Raw genomic sequence first — 18,287 nt, forward strand, 5'->3', positions numbered from 1 at the left:
TAAATATTTATTTTAAGACATCAAAATGCGTGGATATTTCATTGTGTTTAATCGTGCTTAATCCAGCGAATTACCAAGTTATAAGCCCTTAATCAGCTGTCACTTACATCTAAATTATTTTATTATTTTATTATTATTTTATTTCATCTTATTATTTTACTTCTCTGACACAGCAGTTTTATCCATCAAAATTATTTTCTGTTTTTTCCTGATTCTTAAACCTATTCTTAAATATTATCAAGAGATTGTAATGCGATCATAAATGTAATAAACACATAAATCTGACATCAAAAGTTGAGTTTCTTTTCATGCATGCTTTGGTTAATTTTTCATCATTATTTAATATGCTGTTAATTTAAAGATAATTTGGAGCTTTTTTAGATTACAATACCAATCCGTAGTAAGCACATGCGATCGTTTCTATCAAATGTATCAGAAAAGTTATCAAGCTTTATTTATAATACCATAAGATTTAAGACTTACTTGCCTAGCTGGAATTGCTCTAAGTTTATGCGTAAACCCCATAATGCATGGACATACAAACATCGGTTTCTCAGTAAGCTGGATGCAATCAACACTCATACTATGTTCGTTTGCATTATTTCTTTTTCCTTTTATTTTATCATTATTCAACATTTTAAGTTACTTTTAATTAACTTATCTCTATTCTTAACAAGAAGAAGTAGGACAAGGAATACAACCATTGATTATAATGTAGAAGAAGCAATATAGTTATATAATTTCATTCTGATGATCAAAGATATTATTAAATACGAATTGCATGCTAATTAGAAATGGAGCGAATTAATAAAAAAATAAAATCTACAAATAATTTATGCAATAAAATAAACAATAAGTTAGAAGAAACCAATAATATACGCAGCAGGTTAAATGATTATAATGCTAGAAGGTAGAGAAGAGCAAAGACTTTCTGCTGATCACTCCTCATGCATAAATCATTTTGATAAATCAACCACGACAAAATGAAGTCACACGTTAAAGTTCCAGTATATCCCGATGATTATGAATAATTATATTTATTTATTAAGTTAAATATTATCAGACATGGAGCTAGAGAAAGAAAGTCTAGGCATTGATTAGTATCGAAGATACTAACTAGTCACCGATATAGGCTGCAACATTTTAAAACATTGCCCTATTTTCGCTCAACATAGTTACTAATTACTAAAGACAGTTAAAAAGAATCTTATGGATTATTTGTAAGATCTCTGATATTATTTACTTCATCTCACAACTATAGCGATACTTGTGATAAACTAAACATTTTATCTTGCTTGCTCATTTACAAAGGCCGTCACATATTTAAATTTTTCATTAAACATTCTATAGTGTGTCGCCTATTCGGGTACTAAAGAGAAAGAACGAATAAAAATAGTTTCAATACATATAAAATATAATGTTAGCTTACTAACGTTTATATATGGAGCTGATACTAGTGCAGTAATCCCTTCAAGATTATCTAATTCTATTGCTCTTCATTAAAAACGTAGTAACATTCGTGCCTGGTAGATATATAATTAAAAATGCTTAGATCAAAAGTTACCTTATTTTTACATTTACCGAAGTTTTGATTATTACTTGGATAACAAGATGTTTATTTATGTGACATTATATTTAAATATTAGGTAACCTTAACAGGCAATTCTACACATATCCATACGATCCTAGATTTTCAAAAATGATCTACGTAATTAATTAATTACAACAATGCTTCAAGATTAAATACGCGTGCAAGTCTAATTTCTCGTGCAAAAAATTTATTACGAATTTAATTTTTCAATATTAGATGATAGTTAACATATTTCCATACAAAGTCAAATATTCCTCTAACTTCGATTCAATTATTATAATTCTACATTGTCTTTAAAATAAAAGAATAAAATATTAAGTAGATACAAAGTTAATATTTTTAAAGTATATTATTGATCAAAGCTGATAGTTTAGCGTAATTAAAATAAATTATAACTATTTTGATTACATTCAACTACAATATCGAAAGAAACATATCCTGAGTATTAAAATAATGAAAACTACTGCACATTATTAAAGTTTGTTAAAATTTGTTATTACTCTAATCTTGGTTTTCCGTGTTTCTTGTTCCCTTTCACCCTTCATTTTTTTATTATTTTGTTTTTCAAATTTTCTAATATCAAGTTATTATTAAGCTCCTTTTTCAATAATTATATATGAACTTTAAAACATGTCGTTCTATATACTTCAACTTAAAATGTTACTCTATCCATATGGCTAAAAGATGTATATATAGTTATCTAATCCGCTATATAATATCTTAAGATAAAAACTATCAGATTATTCATCTAAATCTCAGTTATACATAATCATTAAACATAATTATAGATTATATGTAACTTTAATATGCTATGAATAGACGTTATTCTTTATCCAAAGACTTACAAATAACGTTGAATTTGAATAAAAAAAAAATAAGAAACAGTTTAAAAACAGTTTTTGTGTGTAAGTATTACAATATATACGCTTACAGAAAATAATATATTCAATCTTAGTTAATCGATTCTCACACTACAAAATTTCAAGAAAAAATTATTTTTCTTGCTTGATAATAAAGTAGAATTAAGTTTAAGTAAGGTAAGAAATCATCCACATACTTATACATTAACTGAATATTTAGAAGAATTTTATCAGTGGTAGATACTGTATTAATATTATTCCGCAATTATACGGAAACAGGGGAGCTTATGACGGATCATTGCCCTGAATGTATATATTAGTTAATGTTCACGGTCAAGTGCAATTCCTATCGAGTATTGCCAACGCCTTGATTTAATCTCAAGCCACTCGAAAATAAGCATAGGACAGTTTCCATATAGCTTTAGAGATTGTACCGCGTTCGTAATTCATTTTCACGTATCTTTGAATATTTAAAGCTCAAAATCGATAGAGTAATTGCCACCGATATAGAACATTACTGTCAAGATAGTCATGATCATATACGGTACCTCCTTGTCAATTCAGAAAAGAACAGCGAGCTTGGTCCAATCCAAGAGGATGGCATTGAAGCTTGACATATCAGCATATGTATATAGAATATCGAACGATGCTGCGAAAATCTGAGCATCTATGAAAAATTGTTACATTAAACTCTTGGCATGATACATTAGCTACTACAAAAAAATCTTTCATTGTTATTGTAAATACATTGAGAATCAAGTTATAAAGATGTGTTTCCCTTTTTGATAGGGATCCTGCAAATCTCGATGAAGATGTTGGTATTTTTTATGGAAAATAAGTAGCTTGAAGCTAAGTATATATAATATATTAAATTCGTAAGAATTATATATTATTTATTTGATTCTATTCACACCTATCACATTTGCTCTAAATACCCAAGCTTGTTAGAGTAATATTACACCAAGGAGAAATATACATTTTTTCAGAGGACGTTACATTCCTCTGCACTCGATGTAGTGACGAAAGTTAATTTATAATTGAGCAAGCCGATTATATCAGTAAAGTAAAGCTATTGATCTTGAAATGGAGATGAAAAGCTCGAGGTAACACTTGATCTCCAAATATGTGACTATTATTAATATTGATATCAAGATAACGCATTTATAGCATAATTTAAATTTATTCATGCATTAACAAATAAAATTCATTTTATTTTACTAGCTTCATATTACTACCTTACGATTTATAAAGCTTGTATAATTTTAGAAAAACGAATTTTTTAAATTAAAAAATTCAGAAAACAAATTCATTAGTTCAATTTATAGAATAATCTACTACTACTAATAATAACTAATAGATAGAAGGTATATGATGTCGAAAAGCTATTCCAAATGACGTAATCAGATAAAATTAACGCTTTTAAAATCATACATGCACTTATTATGATAATATGCTTATGTTTAAGATATCAATAATAATTAATATAGCCGCTGTTTATGCGATTATTCAAGATAATTTAATAATTAATGATCATCATAATATGCTGTGTTAAATAACTACAGATTGCATATAGTATCTGCATATCCAATTTAACGTTAAATATTTAGTCATTAAATATAATATACAATTAAAAAATATCAAAATTAAAAAAAGGAGTCAATCAAAATCGGAAATTTATTATACATTATTATTTTTACGTGAACTAGCATTAATTATGTTAATTACATATGCGAAAGCTGATAAGATAATATTTATACAGTCTCGATATTGTTAGGTTTTTTAATGAAAACTTATCCGCGGGATACAATGTAAAATTAAATAGTTAAATAATTTTTTAATATGTCTTATTATATCTCACCGAGACACAGGCAAGTAATTGAAGCCTATGGAACTCTTAACTGTGATGAAAATTTAATCATCATTATCGAAAATTGCAGAAAAATTTTCGGGATATTCAAGAAATCAGTAAATATCAAATTTAATAATGAAAGATTTTAACGATATATATTAGGATGCCATTAATTAATTAAATAATTTAGATTAAAAGTATAGGAAATATTTTAAATATTACTACACGTTACATTTAATATGTGCATTTTTTAATCTATTTTCCTTTCAAATTTTTAAATATTGCAATTAATTTGCAATGTAACTACTTCGCATTACATTCTCTCACATAACATCTAACACTATTTTTGAAGCTATATTAAGATTTAATGATTCATGATTATTTATTTAAATTTTATTGGTAATTGAATGAAATAAACAAATAATTCAATAATACTTACAAAGCAACTATTTTATGACTTTTGCATAATGATAAAGTCATGAAATAGTTGCAATCTTTATATTTTTTTTTAATCTCGAAATAAAAAGAAATTATGGAACTTGCTATCGATATTAGTTTTTTTTAATAAAATGAGAATAGATCGTTTATTTCATAAAACTTTGCCAAATTTAAGTTTAAAATTATTTTGTAAATAATTTTAGAAATTCGGTTACTCAAAACATACCAGAGAAAATATTTTATTAAAAATTCTCAAAGTAAATGAGATGATTTTAAACATAACTTGGTAATTCACATAGTAGTCTGCTGCTTAATTGTATAGATCTGTATAAATAATACGACAAGGTGATGGTTACATATTCTTTTTAAATTTCGATAAATTTATTGAAAAATGCGCAAAAGTTATTTAAGTATAAAAAAAGTTTTGCATTGAAAAAGTGTCTCAAGTTCACAATGATATAAATGACAAATATATCAAACTTTGTTCATATATTATTTGCTCATTAATGTTTTTAATCATACTATTAAAGGACTTTGTGAAACATTCGGCGTACAAGTATTAGAACCGTATATTTCTAGAGGAATCACAGCTCGACGATCGCTGCTTCGATCAAAAAGTTAAAACTCATACGCTCTTATATAAAGAATATTCATTGGTTAATTCTCTTGTTTAACTCGTTTTATCTTTTGTAACTTCTCTCATATGTTTGACTGTATATAAAAAAAAAGTTAGTTTCTTGCATATGTGCCCATGTCAGTCTTTACAGGGGCTAAGTTTAAGCAAAACTACGAGAGAATATTTGTTTACTACGATGTTGGAATAGAATCTCTTCTTCTTTTTTTTTAACGAAATCGAAAATTACGATGTCATTGTTAATTATTCATGAATTATGATTCCACACATTCAATACTCGCAAGTTACTTCCCATATCCAGGCGCCCCCGCCCCTTGAGGGGCGCCACCTACGTCGAAACCTTTCAAAAAGCTATATAGTCGCGTATATATTAAAAAAATAGACGTATATACATATATCTTGTATATATGTATCTATATATAATAACAATTTAACAATGACAAATTTTAATACTAAATATAATATAATATTAGAGATAAATATCAACCTATTCTTTTAATTACTCAGCTAAACGCGCAAAAATGGCGTTTCTAAACACGAAAAGAATAGAATACCACTAACATTATTCGTAAACTCTTACTCTCTTTTTATGAAAATTTTGAATGAGCCGAATTGAACTCTCATTTTCGATAATAAACTTTTTGAAAAACTCAGGTATCTTGCGAAATAATAAAATAATCGTTGTACGACCCACTTGCATGTACCAACTTCTCTCAGCAGAAACAAGTCTCATACAAGCAGGTATACCTTGGAACTACATTGTCTCGGTTAAATGTTTGTACAATTGGGAATAGTAAAATTCAGGCGTTCCAGTTACATGAATTACGCGTGGGGAGAAGTCTTCTATGGTTAAGATTCAAATATGCTAAGTGTCGATTTTTCGCGGTACTCAATTTATATAAAAAAAATTTACATCAAAACGTTTCTGTTTGCTTATCGACAGTCGGTAAATAAAATGATTTTTCAAAATCGCATTGGAAAATACTGCCGGATCGACAATGGGCGTTCAGCAAAAAATTAAAAGAAACTTAATTTAACGCTGTTTGCCCATCCGATAAGTTGACCAATAAATACGAATATTTTTCTTTTTTGCTCAATTTCTTTAATCCTAAATTATCGTACTTTTTTCTCTCCTATACTGATTTAATACTCAAGGCAGATGTACAGCCCGATGTGATGTTCTTGTACAATATTCCTTCCTGAATATTTTTTTAAATAAACTTGATTAATTGGTCTTTCACCTGTTATATCTGTTTACTAATCCTGAAGCCTCATAAGCCGAGGCGTCCGAAGACGCCTGGCTTTAAAGAAAATTGTGTAGTTGCCCTTCGATTAACCCTAGACTCGCTTACCTATTGCATTCATTAGCAGTTATAATCAAGCAGGTTATTGGGACCTCTTCTCATACTCGATCTTTACTTTATATGTTTTCGTTTTATTTTATTGTTTAGGTATCTTCTACTATAGCGTGACACGGTAGAACTTTAAGAGAAGTTGCGATTCCAAGATGACTAATTAATGCAATGCTATATCAAAACAGAGAAAACAGATTTTCAAGTATTGATAACTTAAACTAGTCTTCTTAATTTTAAATTCGTATAATTAAATTATTGTAACTTATCCAGTAAATGTTTATACTATCAAATTAATGATTAAGAATTAAGAGTGCTGTATGTGATGAAGAGGACTAACAGAAAATTTTGATGTAATAAGTAATATTCAGATTTTATGATGAATTAAAAAATACCAGCTCTGAAGCATGCTAAATAAAGCTTATTATTAGTTTTTAAAACGTAAAAATAAAATTTACGTTTTCTGAAAGAATGGATATGCAATCGCATTCTATTAGCGCCTATATATTTATTATCGTTTTTTGTGAAAATTTTAAGTAAACTGTGAATGATCAATCTTTTCTAGATAAATCTTTAAAAATATTCTATATGAAAATTTTTATTTTACAATAGTAATTCTGTTCTTTTTAAAAAGAACAAATAAAATTTTCGTATTAAAGACATTAAATATGTTCATAAAAAAGTAATAAGTTTTTTATTAAATAATATAATACGCGGTAGGGCAAAAATTCTATAAAAAAATTAATGTTATCAATTTTTTTAGATAATAAACGATTCATGTTTTTTTTTGTTTTTACTATAAATTTTAATCATTCCTCGATTTTCGAAAACAGCACTCATGACTTCTTAGCTTTATTTTGATAATTATAAGTTTTATCCAGTAGAATATTGGTCTATTCTATTTCACGCTTACCTATTTTCATTGGTTGGCTGATGCATATCCTAACCAACGATAATACATCAAAGGTTCAGAATGATCAAAGTTTTTGTACCATTAACCCATAGGGTGCTCTGAAAATATAAAAAGAATTACGATTCTATGTGTTTTAAAAATTCTAACAAATTGGCAACTATTATTATTTTTTTTTTTTTTTTTTGTTCTTTGATAATTCATATTAATGACACTTTTTATTATATTAAAAAAAAGAATGTACGTATACCGTATTAATGATAATTCGATCATTACTATGCTATATAATAGCTATAGATATAATAAATAATCTATTAATAATTAATTCCGTCTATTCATAATTAATAATTAAGATTTAATAATTGAATTCTAGTGTAATATCAAATATATTATAATGCAGTTACTGCTTTCGTTAGAAGTAATGTTAATCAACTACATTTCTTTTATTTTAATTGATAATTTATAATATAATAAAATAACTACATTTACTTATGAATAATTAAATGTGTTTTTTTAATTCCAGATATTGCTTCTAAATATTGGAGAACAGATGAGAATAAAAAAATAGAAAAGGCAAAAATACACGCAATCGTTTGGGTAATAAATTAAAAAATATCAAACTATATTGTCCTAACCTACTGCTTTTAAGTACCCTTTAGAACATAAAGCTGCTGAAAAGTGTTAAAATATAAAACCAATATTATAGTATTTTATATAAGTCATTGTTTTTATAATCGATGTCTTATACTATGTATTTCCGTAATATCAGTATCATACTTGCTAATGGCTTTGTGAGCAAATTTTTTAATATTATCGATGTTTATGAAATATCCGGTATTCATTTTTAAGAATATTGTGATCTACACTTTGAAGATATATTATTATTATTATTATTATTATTTTCGATATATTATTATCTTATCTTGAATATTATTATCTTGAAATATAAATATTCAAATCGAATATTCTAAATTTAAGAACGGCAAAATAATACTCGAAAAATTGGCAGCTTACGAATATTAAATTCAGATATTTTTAATCCATACAATGGGACTTTGAAAAAAAGTTATTTTTATTTCATTTTGTACTAGTATGTTATTGATAAATCATTGCTTTTAATGCACGTAACTATTAATTACTCATGAAAGCTTATATATCCTACGTAATAAATTAAAATTTTTTTGTGTAATTTGATATCAAATAAAAGAATAATGAAAACGACGAGTAAAATATTGAAAAATAAAATTTAATTAATTAATTAAATTCTTTAGCGTGAATTGTAATGAAATCAATCAAATGACGAATGAGACTATTTTTAATTTTAAAATAAATTTTTTGCACAAACTTAGGCTTCACTTTACATTAAATATTAATATTTCTTTTTAGAGCGAATGACGAGAAATTTACATTACAATTTCATAACACAATTATTCTATAAAAAATTAGCTTAAAAATATCTTTATTATTGAAAGAAGTCTAATGCATTTCAGTAGATATAATGTTAGCTCCATATTAAAAATTTTAATGAATTTTTCTGTCTTTATGCGTAACAAATTATATTCAAGGAGAAATATTGATGCTTTTTAATGAGACAGTTATAATATATCGAGAATGAAAGGGGCACAATTAATTTAAAAACATATCTTTAAATTATCTATAAAAATTAATCTATAAAAACATATATACTTTTTACGAAATTCTGGAAACAATATTTTCGAAAATTAATTTTGATTACTAGCTTTTATGGATAGTACAATTCCAAAAATAATATATTTCATAAAAAGAACAGCGAAATAAGTTATATGTACGTTTAAATTAATATGCATAATTATTTAGTTAAAATAAAATCGAATAACTTTCGTTATAGTTTAGGTACGTATTTAATAAAATCAAACCTACAAATTTTATATGCAATTGGCTGAAACTTCGCAATAACTGAGTTGAAAATGAAAAAAATTGGATATAATAATAAGTTTCTATTGACAAGTTTATAATACTTCCGCTACGTATTCTACTACGCAATAAGATTATTGCCATCAATAGAAAAACTACAAAGCACTTTTAGTCAACCACGAATATTATGTCGAATTATCTTAGCCTTGAATACTGTAATACGCTTTTATTCATTAATAGAAGCAAAATCAATAAGAAACTAAAGGTATCTTAAAGGTCTTACTATTTACGCATTACCATCGGCTTCGCTAAACTATCGTTTATACTCGGTGAAGGTCACGGACGTGAGCATAAAATGCAATTGCATACGTCGCAAAGAACAAAGACGTCATGATTACAGAAACAATTTAAACAAACAAAGAGAAACAAAAATATACTTAATAAATCAACAAAGTGAAACAAAGAAATGGATAATGAAGAAAATTCGAGACTCTACTTACGGTTAAGTGCAGCATCCCCCGCAGTCTCGCCTCCTACAGTCTACATTGTTCCAATGTGTGCGTGCTGCAGTCCAGAGTTTAAAAGTGCGTCGTCGCAAAGCGACGACGTCCAGCTATGCGAGGAGCGGGGGAGATCGGGGGAGATCGTGTTCCTCTGTCGGAGTCGCTTCCTCCGTCGGCGTCCTGCTCGCGAATGCGCCGGTATAGTCAGGCAAGAGCCGCTTTTATAGTCTGGCGTGGTTGGCTTCGAGAACCTTCCCACTAAGAGCAACGGCCTCACGATTGTATGTATACTCGCGGATGCGCCTTCGAGAAAGTGTCGGGCACGTATTGATCGCCGGCTACGAGGTTCCCAGCACGTTCCCAGGGCGCGGGACAGAGGTGGGGACCGAAACCGGCACCGCGGAGGGGCGAAACCCATGACAAGGTCAGCTCGGTACCCGGCTACTGCGCAGCAATCGAATGGAACTTTCCAGGGAGGCCGACCGCTAGGGCTCCGGGGATTTTTTTCTTTCTTTTTCTGGTCCGGCTCCTGGATATCTGCGTATATGAGCCCGTGCGTGCGTGCGCGTGTGCGTGTACTGCTGCGCCTACGCTTGTGTTTTCGAATTGACCATTGTGGGCCAGCGGGGCCCGGCATTTCTCTTATGCGCCCTTTTCGCTTGCTTTGTCACGAAGTTCTTTGTCTATTATTGTTCAGGCGATATGGATCGAAGATGGACGTAGAGCAGCAAGTGCAAATAGACGTGAGCTACGCATTTACGGATAAATAATACTAGCCGAGTTCGAAGATCGATCAGAATAGCAATCAATAGTGCAAAATATTTTGAACTCCTAACTTGTTAAATGCGGATTTTAAAATGATTGGAGCATTAATAAATAAATTTTGGCTGTAGTTATTTTACTAGTTTAAACGATATTTCTCTGCTTCTGTAAAAGCTCGTAAATTATAATAATTGAAACTGTTTTTGGTAGGGAGAGATCTTTATCGCGTTTCATTCTACTGCGCCATTCGAATTTTTTCTTTAAATTTCAACATAGTTCGATACTTAAAAAAAGAGTTCTAATTTAGAGGTCATTTTATTTAGTGCCAACAATACTTATATTAAATTATAACATCGATCAATTATATAATAATGCTTGCAAAATTTGATAATCAATATTTTACATTGTTGTGTAAAATTAATATTACAAATAGAAAACATGAGGAAATTTGATAGTATTCCAACAAGTGTACAAAAGATCGGATATCCTTTAAAAATATTGCTATTCAAAAAATTTCCAAAGGACGTGAGATAATGCGCGACAACCAGAAAAGGTTAAAGACGCGCAGTGGGAGAACTACGACTTACCCCGAACCAGATGAGCGTGAATATCCTTAAAGCATTAAAAGCCACTTTCCAAGCAGGCCGTTGGAAAAAACAGTTCTGATTACGGAATATTCCATTACGTGAAGCGCCATATTGAAATTTTACAGTCAAAAGATTTAACGAATAAATAATTAAATGATTCGCTATACTTTACATGAACTGTATAACATGTTCGATAAAAGTTTAGACGATTATTAAATTATTAAAAGCTGTAGCTTTAGATATTAAAAAATAATGATGCACTAACAATAGAGTTGTTATTATTATTATTATTATTACTATTATTATTATTATTATTATTAGTATTGTGATTGTATTTACAGTTGCTGCTGTTGTTGTTATTGTTAATGTTTTTCTACTGCTACTGTTGTTGTTGTTATTATTATTACTGACATATAATAAATTAAACACTTTCAGTATAGTTACTTGGAGCTAAAGAAACTCATGTATTGTAAAACTAAAGCGTAATGTAGTTTTGTTTTCAAATATTAAAAATACTCTTTAAACAATTACTTTGCAATTAATGAAACAATTATTAGTAATTAATATTATAAGCTAGTCCAACTGATAAATTATTTTTAAAAAATATATACACATTATGTTACAATTCTCAAGAATATTCGCCTTTTAGATTTTTATTTATGTTGTTGTTTTTACTAATATAGTATTATATTAATTTTTATTAAAATTAAGAGTGTATGCAAAGACGATATTCCAATTCTTTTGTTGCTTTATTAATTATTATACAGTGATTTCCAAATTTTAATTATTACATTCATATTAGTTATTCTTATGTTATTGAATGATAAATTATAAATAGATATTTCAAAGGAAATTCAATTTTAAATAATATCATTTTATATATTACGTTTAAAGATGTCTATAAAATATATATATTTTGGGAATGAAACGAATACATATCTATATTAATTTAAACAAATCTAAATGTATACAAATCTGTATTAATCTCTATATTTATTTGACTGATTAATTCTAAGTAACTAAAAGAATTTAAATATATGTTTGAGGCAAAATATGCACACACTGAATATTATATGTTTTCTAAAATTTAAATACAAGAATAAAAACAAATAAATACCGACAATTTTAATAAATATGAATAGCTTTATTCTATATCTAGCTATAATTATATTTTATACTTGTTTGTTAAAACATAACAATTTCGTTACTTTATAAAGCTATTTTCATAAATTTTCAAAATGTAATAGTTTTAATCATTTTTATCTGGTAAAAGAAAAAATATAAATTAATAAAATTTTAATAATGTACAAATCATATTGATTATTATAATAAATTTATAACACGATAACATTGAATTTATATGATATATTATAAAAATGCAAATTCTTTCTTTAATTTATTTTAGATTTAAGTAAAAGAAATTTTATATAAAATACTTAGTGATTTATCAATATTTGCAATATTAATAATTTGAAAATCTTAATTATGTATCGTTCTATTTCATAATAAACATATTGCAGATGCACTATTTAAATGAAATCATGACAATTCATAATTTAATACATAATTATAATATTACATAAAAAGATTAGTTTGTCATTTCGTTAATGGAACTATGTTTTGAATGTTTCCAATTTACTACAACAAAAACTAAGTTTAAGAAGAGTAACGATCGGAATTAAAGAAATTTTATGCAATAGCTAAAGTCCGATTCAATACGCAGCTTTTAATCCTTAATTTGCAACGTAAAATTAAGCTACCATTTCTAGAACGACGTAGAAACGCATGCTCTTATGCGATCAATAATCGGGAAAATTAAGACGCAAAAGTAATATTTTTTTCACTTAAAAACCATTACTCAATTGTATCTATATATATCATTGCTTTTTTATATCAAAATATGTATCACTGGGGCTAATTCGAGACTTATCGATTTTACATAAATCTGACATCAATAATTATACAAATTATTGTCATTCAATCGTTATTAGCCATTATAAATTTATTGTAAATGGAATGTTTTATATAGTGTATATCTCATATTTGAATTAATTAGAAAAAAATTCAGAACATCGATGATTGAATAGTAATAGAGAAATTCATAATTTTATGTAAATGTTTTTGCATTATGGGGTATATTTTTTTAATAAAAAAACAATTAGGTTTAATTTAAAAGAAAAAATAGTTAAAAGTAGAAAATATAGTCCTGTTTGTGTATATTTATACATTGTATATTTTATTCATATCGTTAAAAAAATTAATAGAAGCAATATTAAGTTTAGTAAGTCGCTTATTATTATATTAATTTAGATTTTTAATTTTTTATTCGTATATATGCATATAACTTGCAATCGCTAGTAACTTTTTAGTTCTTCGAATAAAGTTTTAAAGAAATAAAAAAATTTTATTGTCATTTATTAAGAAAATATTATTATATCATTATTTTAAAATAGCTATTTTAGTTATCGACATTTTTTTATTAAAATGCATTAGTTTTTCGTACTATTAATGAAAAGAATTGCATGTTAGAATATAATTATTTTTAAAGAATAAAATATTTCAAAATGAATCAAATTTCTTTTACTTATTTTAATTTTTCATGTTCGTTATGTTCGTAGAACTAAAATAGAAGCATTAGTTAATTATATTGGAATTTTAATGTTAGAAACAAATTTTAATAACATCAGAATATATTTTACAATTGCATTAAGTGTACAATAATAGTAAATTGATGCTTAAAAAAATTGAATCGTATGTTTAATGATAAAAAAAGCTGTATACAACAAGGAGAGAAAAATGTTCATCAACAGTCATAAAATCATAAAAATAGAATAATAGTTATAACCCGCGAAAGAAGGGCGATATTCACTAAAAAAATAAAAGCGTAGCCATTTTCAGTAATTATTCATATTTCTCAAAGATTTATTTACAAACATCCGGTAAGTTTACCTAAATTTGTGAACGCCCATGTTTTGCAAATAGTCACTCTGACAGCACATAGCAAAATTCTACGTCGTTCGCCCAATAACTTTTTGAGAGCGAAACTATTTTATCGACTGTTGGTTCTACTACCCTGCTTTGCTCACACAACTTCTTGATTCTTGTCATTCCATATATATATATATATATATGCATGCGGTTCCTACACTTTTGGATTATTAAATTTTACTCTTTTAAATTAAAATGAATTTATATTAGAACTTTCAGTGTATGTGAAGGGTCACTTTATTATTCTATTATTATAATATTTGTGCAAAAATATATTTAATCATTATGTTTGTAAGACAATTTTTTAAATAGATTGAAATAGTTTACGATTGAAAACAACACTCTTGTATGAAGTTATGAATCGAGAAACAAAGAATGAAAACTTTGCGCTAATAAATTCAATTAAAATTTGTCTATTTCTTTTTTTTCAGTATTTGAATTTAAAAAGTCATATTTTAATCAATTTACGTTTCTTAAATATTATTTTTATAAAATTAATAATGTAAATGAAGAAATTAAAAAAAGGAAGAAAATATGAATATTTTTATAATATATAATCCACATTCTAAAACCAATATAAATTTTAGTTGGTTATTATTACTTTATTACTTTTATATGATAATTGAATATGTTTCTATTGGACATTTTTATATTATACTATTTACATTCTTCTACTTGAATTTGTGTACTATAAACAATCGACGAAAATTAACTCTAAAGGTTATATTGAGATATATAACTCGAACTTCTCATTTATTAGATTGAACACTTCCATCATAATATACAAAAAATCACATTTTATTCTATTATTTTTAGAATGCTTATTATTAGTTTCAAATCCATAATGTATTATAACATCATATTAAATATAAATCTAAGTTTCTTGAAATCAAGGACGAAACCATTTTCTGTAATACAATTTAATAAAGTTTCAAAATAATAACTGTTCGATTTTAAAGGTTTAGTTTATGGCTCAAACTGCCAATTCAATAGTTCAGTGGATTAGTCTCTCATCAGCATAACCTCAATTTCAAGATACGCAGTAATATCCATAGAATTTACGATAATCAAGAACACAAGGAAACACCCTCTTTACTACAATAGAATAATCTTCCCTCTCAACAACAGTGCGATATTATTATAATAATTTACCAAATAATACATTGATCTTACTAAAATTACGTTATATATAATATTATTCAGCCCTTCCACTTATTATATCCTTCAAAGTTATCCTGACGAGAGACTAATCCACTGAACTATTGAATTGGAGCCATAAACTAAATCTTTAAAACCGAACTTTTGGTACTTCAAGCTGAATAGTCTCGTTGTCAGATAGCAGATCTGAGGAGTCGAGCAGACGAGCAGGGTCCACACATACACATTAGGCCTGCCAGACACAGTGGAAGGCAAAACATTCGTAGAGAACACGTGGTCCTACTCCACGAGCTATCAAGTAATAAGAAAGAGATCAAAGACGCCACTATGGTGGCCAAGGGTACCAAGACCGTCAAATCAATAAGAGCCAGCTCATTATCTCCCCAATTAATCTCTGAATTTACAACTAAAATGACAACATAGTCTAATCGCATTCAAATATTACAGAACTTTGTGGAAAATATGCTGTATCTGAACCTGACATCACAGCAGAAGAGCACTCAGACTCGTATTCATTCGCTGAAGAAGTCCACAAGGCCTTTACTAAGGAACACGCGTATCTGGAAATGATCTGTCCAGCTGCTCAAGATAATGATAAATATATTACATCTAATATCTTCATGAAGGAAGTGCCCAATACTCGAACACTAAGAGTCCTAGTGTTTGATTTTAAAGGTTTACTTTATAACTCAAACTACCAATTCAATAGTTCAGTGGATTAGTCTCTCGACAGCATAACCTCAATTTCAAGATACGCAGTAATATCCATAGAATTTACGATAATCAAGAACACAAGGAAACACCCTCTTTACTACAATAGAATAATCTTCCCTCTCAACAACAGTGCGATATTATTATAATAATTTACCAAATAATACATTGATCTTACTAAAATTACGTTATATATAATATTATTCAGCCCTTCCACTTATTATATCCTTATAAATATCAGCTGGTGTAGTCCGTCAATCATGCTCATGAGGTAGCATGAGAAGATGGTGTTTGAATCAAGTATGTTTGATGTATGAATAACTATACTTGATATGGTGTAAGATATTTAATAGAACTTGGTGAGTAATCAATTATGTCTAATTATTTATGGGGGCAGTAGAAGGGCTAGTCACACACAAGAGTTATTAATGATAAGCCTTCGAGCTCTTGAAGGACTTAATAATCTGTATTTATAGTCGATTAGTCGATCTATTGTTGTCCTTCCTTGACAACGTGCTTAACGCATAGCGACACTTGTGTCGTCTGTTGAGGGCCTGTACGGTTTCGAAGTGTTAGTTCGAGAGAGCGTAAGTTTGCCCGATCGATTCTTATGGGCCTGTACGATGTCGAAGCGTTGGTTCGACCAAGGTAATGTGAAATTGCCCGATTTATTTTTGTACAAGGTGTGACTAGTTTATTTATTAATATAAAGATGTACCTTGTAAACTGCTGACAAGGAGTGTTGATTTACTACGAGGCTGATGTTTCCTTTGATTACTATTCCTTTGGCTTCACTGTAATCACTTCTAAATCTGCCGAGTTTTCTTTATTAATGCACACATGTATTATTACCTTGAATACTGAATATACGGCCACGTCTCGTCTTCACAGTATACTGAAACAGTGAGCGGCAGTTACACTTAAATGAGCGCGAAGTATGATTATAATGCGCGTATGAGCCTTTTGATTACGCGCACGAACCGAAAGCTTGATCGTTCCGTGGCGGCTCTGCTGAAAATACCGACCGTTCCATGGCGGTCCTGCTGAGGGCAGATCGAAACCCGTGTGCCATGGCTTCTACTGGTAGATGGTTAGATCGGTTCACTATGTTCGGTCACGGCAAGATGTTAGCCGCAAACGTAGTTGAGCGAGGGTGGTTCGGGAAGAGATGATTAGCAAGAGAGTCGGTCAGCGTGAACGGCATTCAGCAAGAGAGATTTTCAGCGAGAGAGCGAGGCGCGCCGCGTGCGTGCCTTATATATCCACGCGGTGGCTCACTTAGTTGACAACAAAGCATCGTCGTTGTTGCACTGGAATCTTACACGAGGCGTTGAAAGAAAATCTAGAACTTTCGAGAATTATCGGACGTAATACCGATAGAAAACTTCTGGGCGATGTTATTACCCGAAGACCATATAAATATTACGGGCCACTCGAAACCAAAGCATAACAAGTAGACGAAAAATTCTCATAAAAGTGTTTACAGAAATCTGAGATCTGAACGGGCCGGCGATATCGATAATCGGCGGTCTTGAAACTGGCGTCAATCCCGAACATTTCGCCCGCCATCACCAATTTTGTTGGTGATTAAATTTACCTTTAGAGATTGGTAGCTTGCTAGGTTCATTTATCGCCTGGAAAAAATATGTGTTGAATTTGATTGAGCTTGCTTTTCATACCCTTTTTTGTGATATGCGAGTCATTATTTTATTTTGTTCGTGTACTGATACGTACATGACTGCCGATGTTGCCAATTTTCATGCATTAGAGAATCCATGCAGTTCTCTGTGTGAGGTGCTCCTTATCTTGAGCCAATGTGGTATGTAGAGGTCGATGAGGTTGGTGAGATCTCTTCTGGTTGTCAGCCATTGTGCAGAAGGCTGAGATAGCATCATTTCGTCCCATGGAGCTTGTGCTGCTATAGCTCTTGCTTGAATATTTTTTTCCCAATTGAATCGACGTCCTTCCTTTCTTGAATGTAAGCGTGTCCTATTGAAGAGACCATCTTTTGATTTTGGTGAAGCAATCGTCGAGCGTAAGCTGGGTATTCT

The 18,287-nt window shown here is 28.9% G+C and overlaps 1 long non-coding RNA gene across 1 annotated transcript; it reads right to left on the minus strand.

The window, feature by feature from the left end:
• Positions 1 to 6,822: 6,822 nt before the first annotated feature.
• On the minus strand, positions 6,823 to 10,204 carry LOC105363345 (uncharacterized). The gene is made up of 3 exons (XR_912918.1): positions 10,028 to 10,204; positions 7,638 to 7,735; positions 6,823 to 6,898 (listed from the first exon to the last, which is right to left on the minus strand). It is a non-coding gene; the product is annotated as an uncharacterized LOC105363345 (long non-coding RNA).
• Between the last annotated feature and the right edge of the window lie 8,083 nt (positions 10,205 to 18,287).

This window comes from Ceratosolen solmsi, unplaced genomic scaffold (assembly GCF_000503995.2).
Source record: "Ceratosolen solmsi marchali unplaced genomic scaffold, CerSol_1.0 scaffold10, whole genome shotgun sequence".
In the NCBI taxonomy this organism is placed as follows: Eukaryota; Metazoa; Arthropoda; class Insecta; order Hymenoptera; family Agaonidae; genus Ceratosolen; species Ceratosolen solmsi.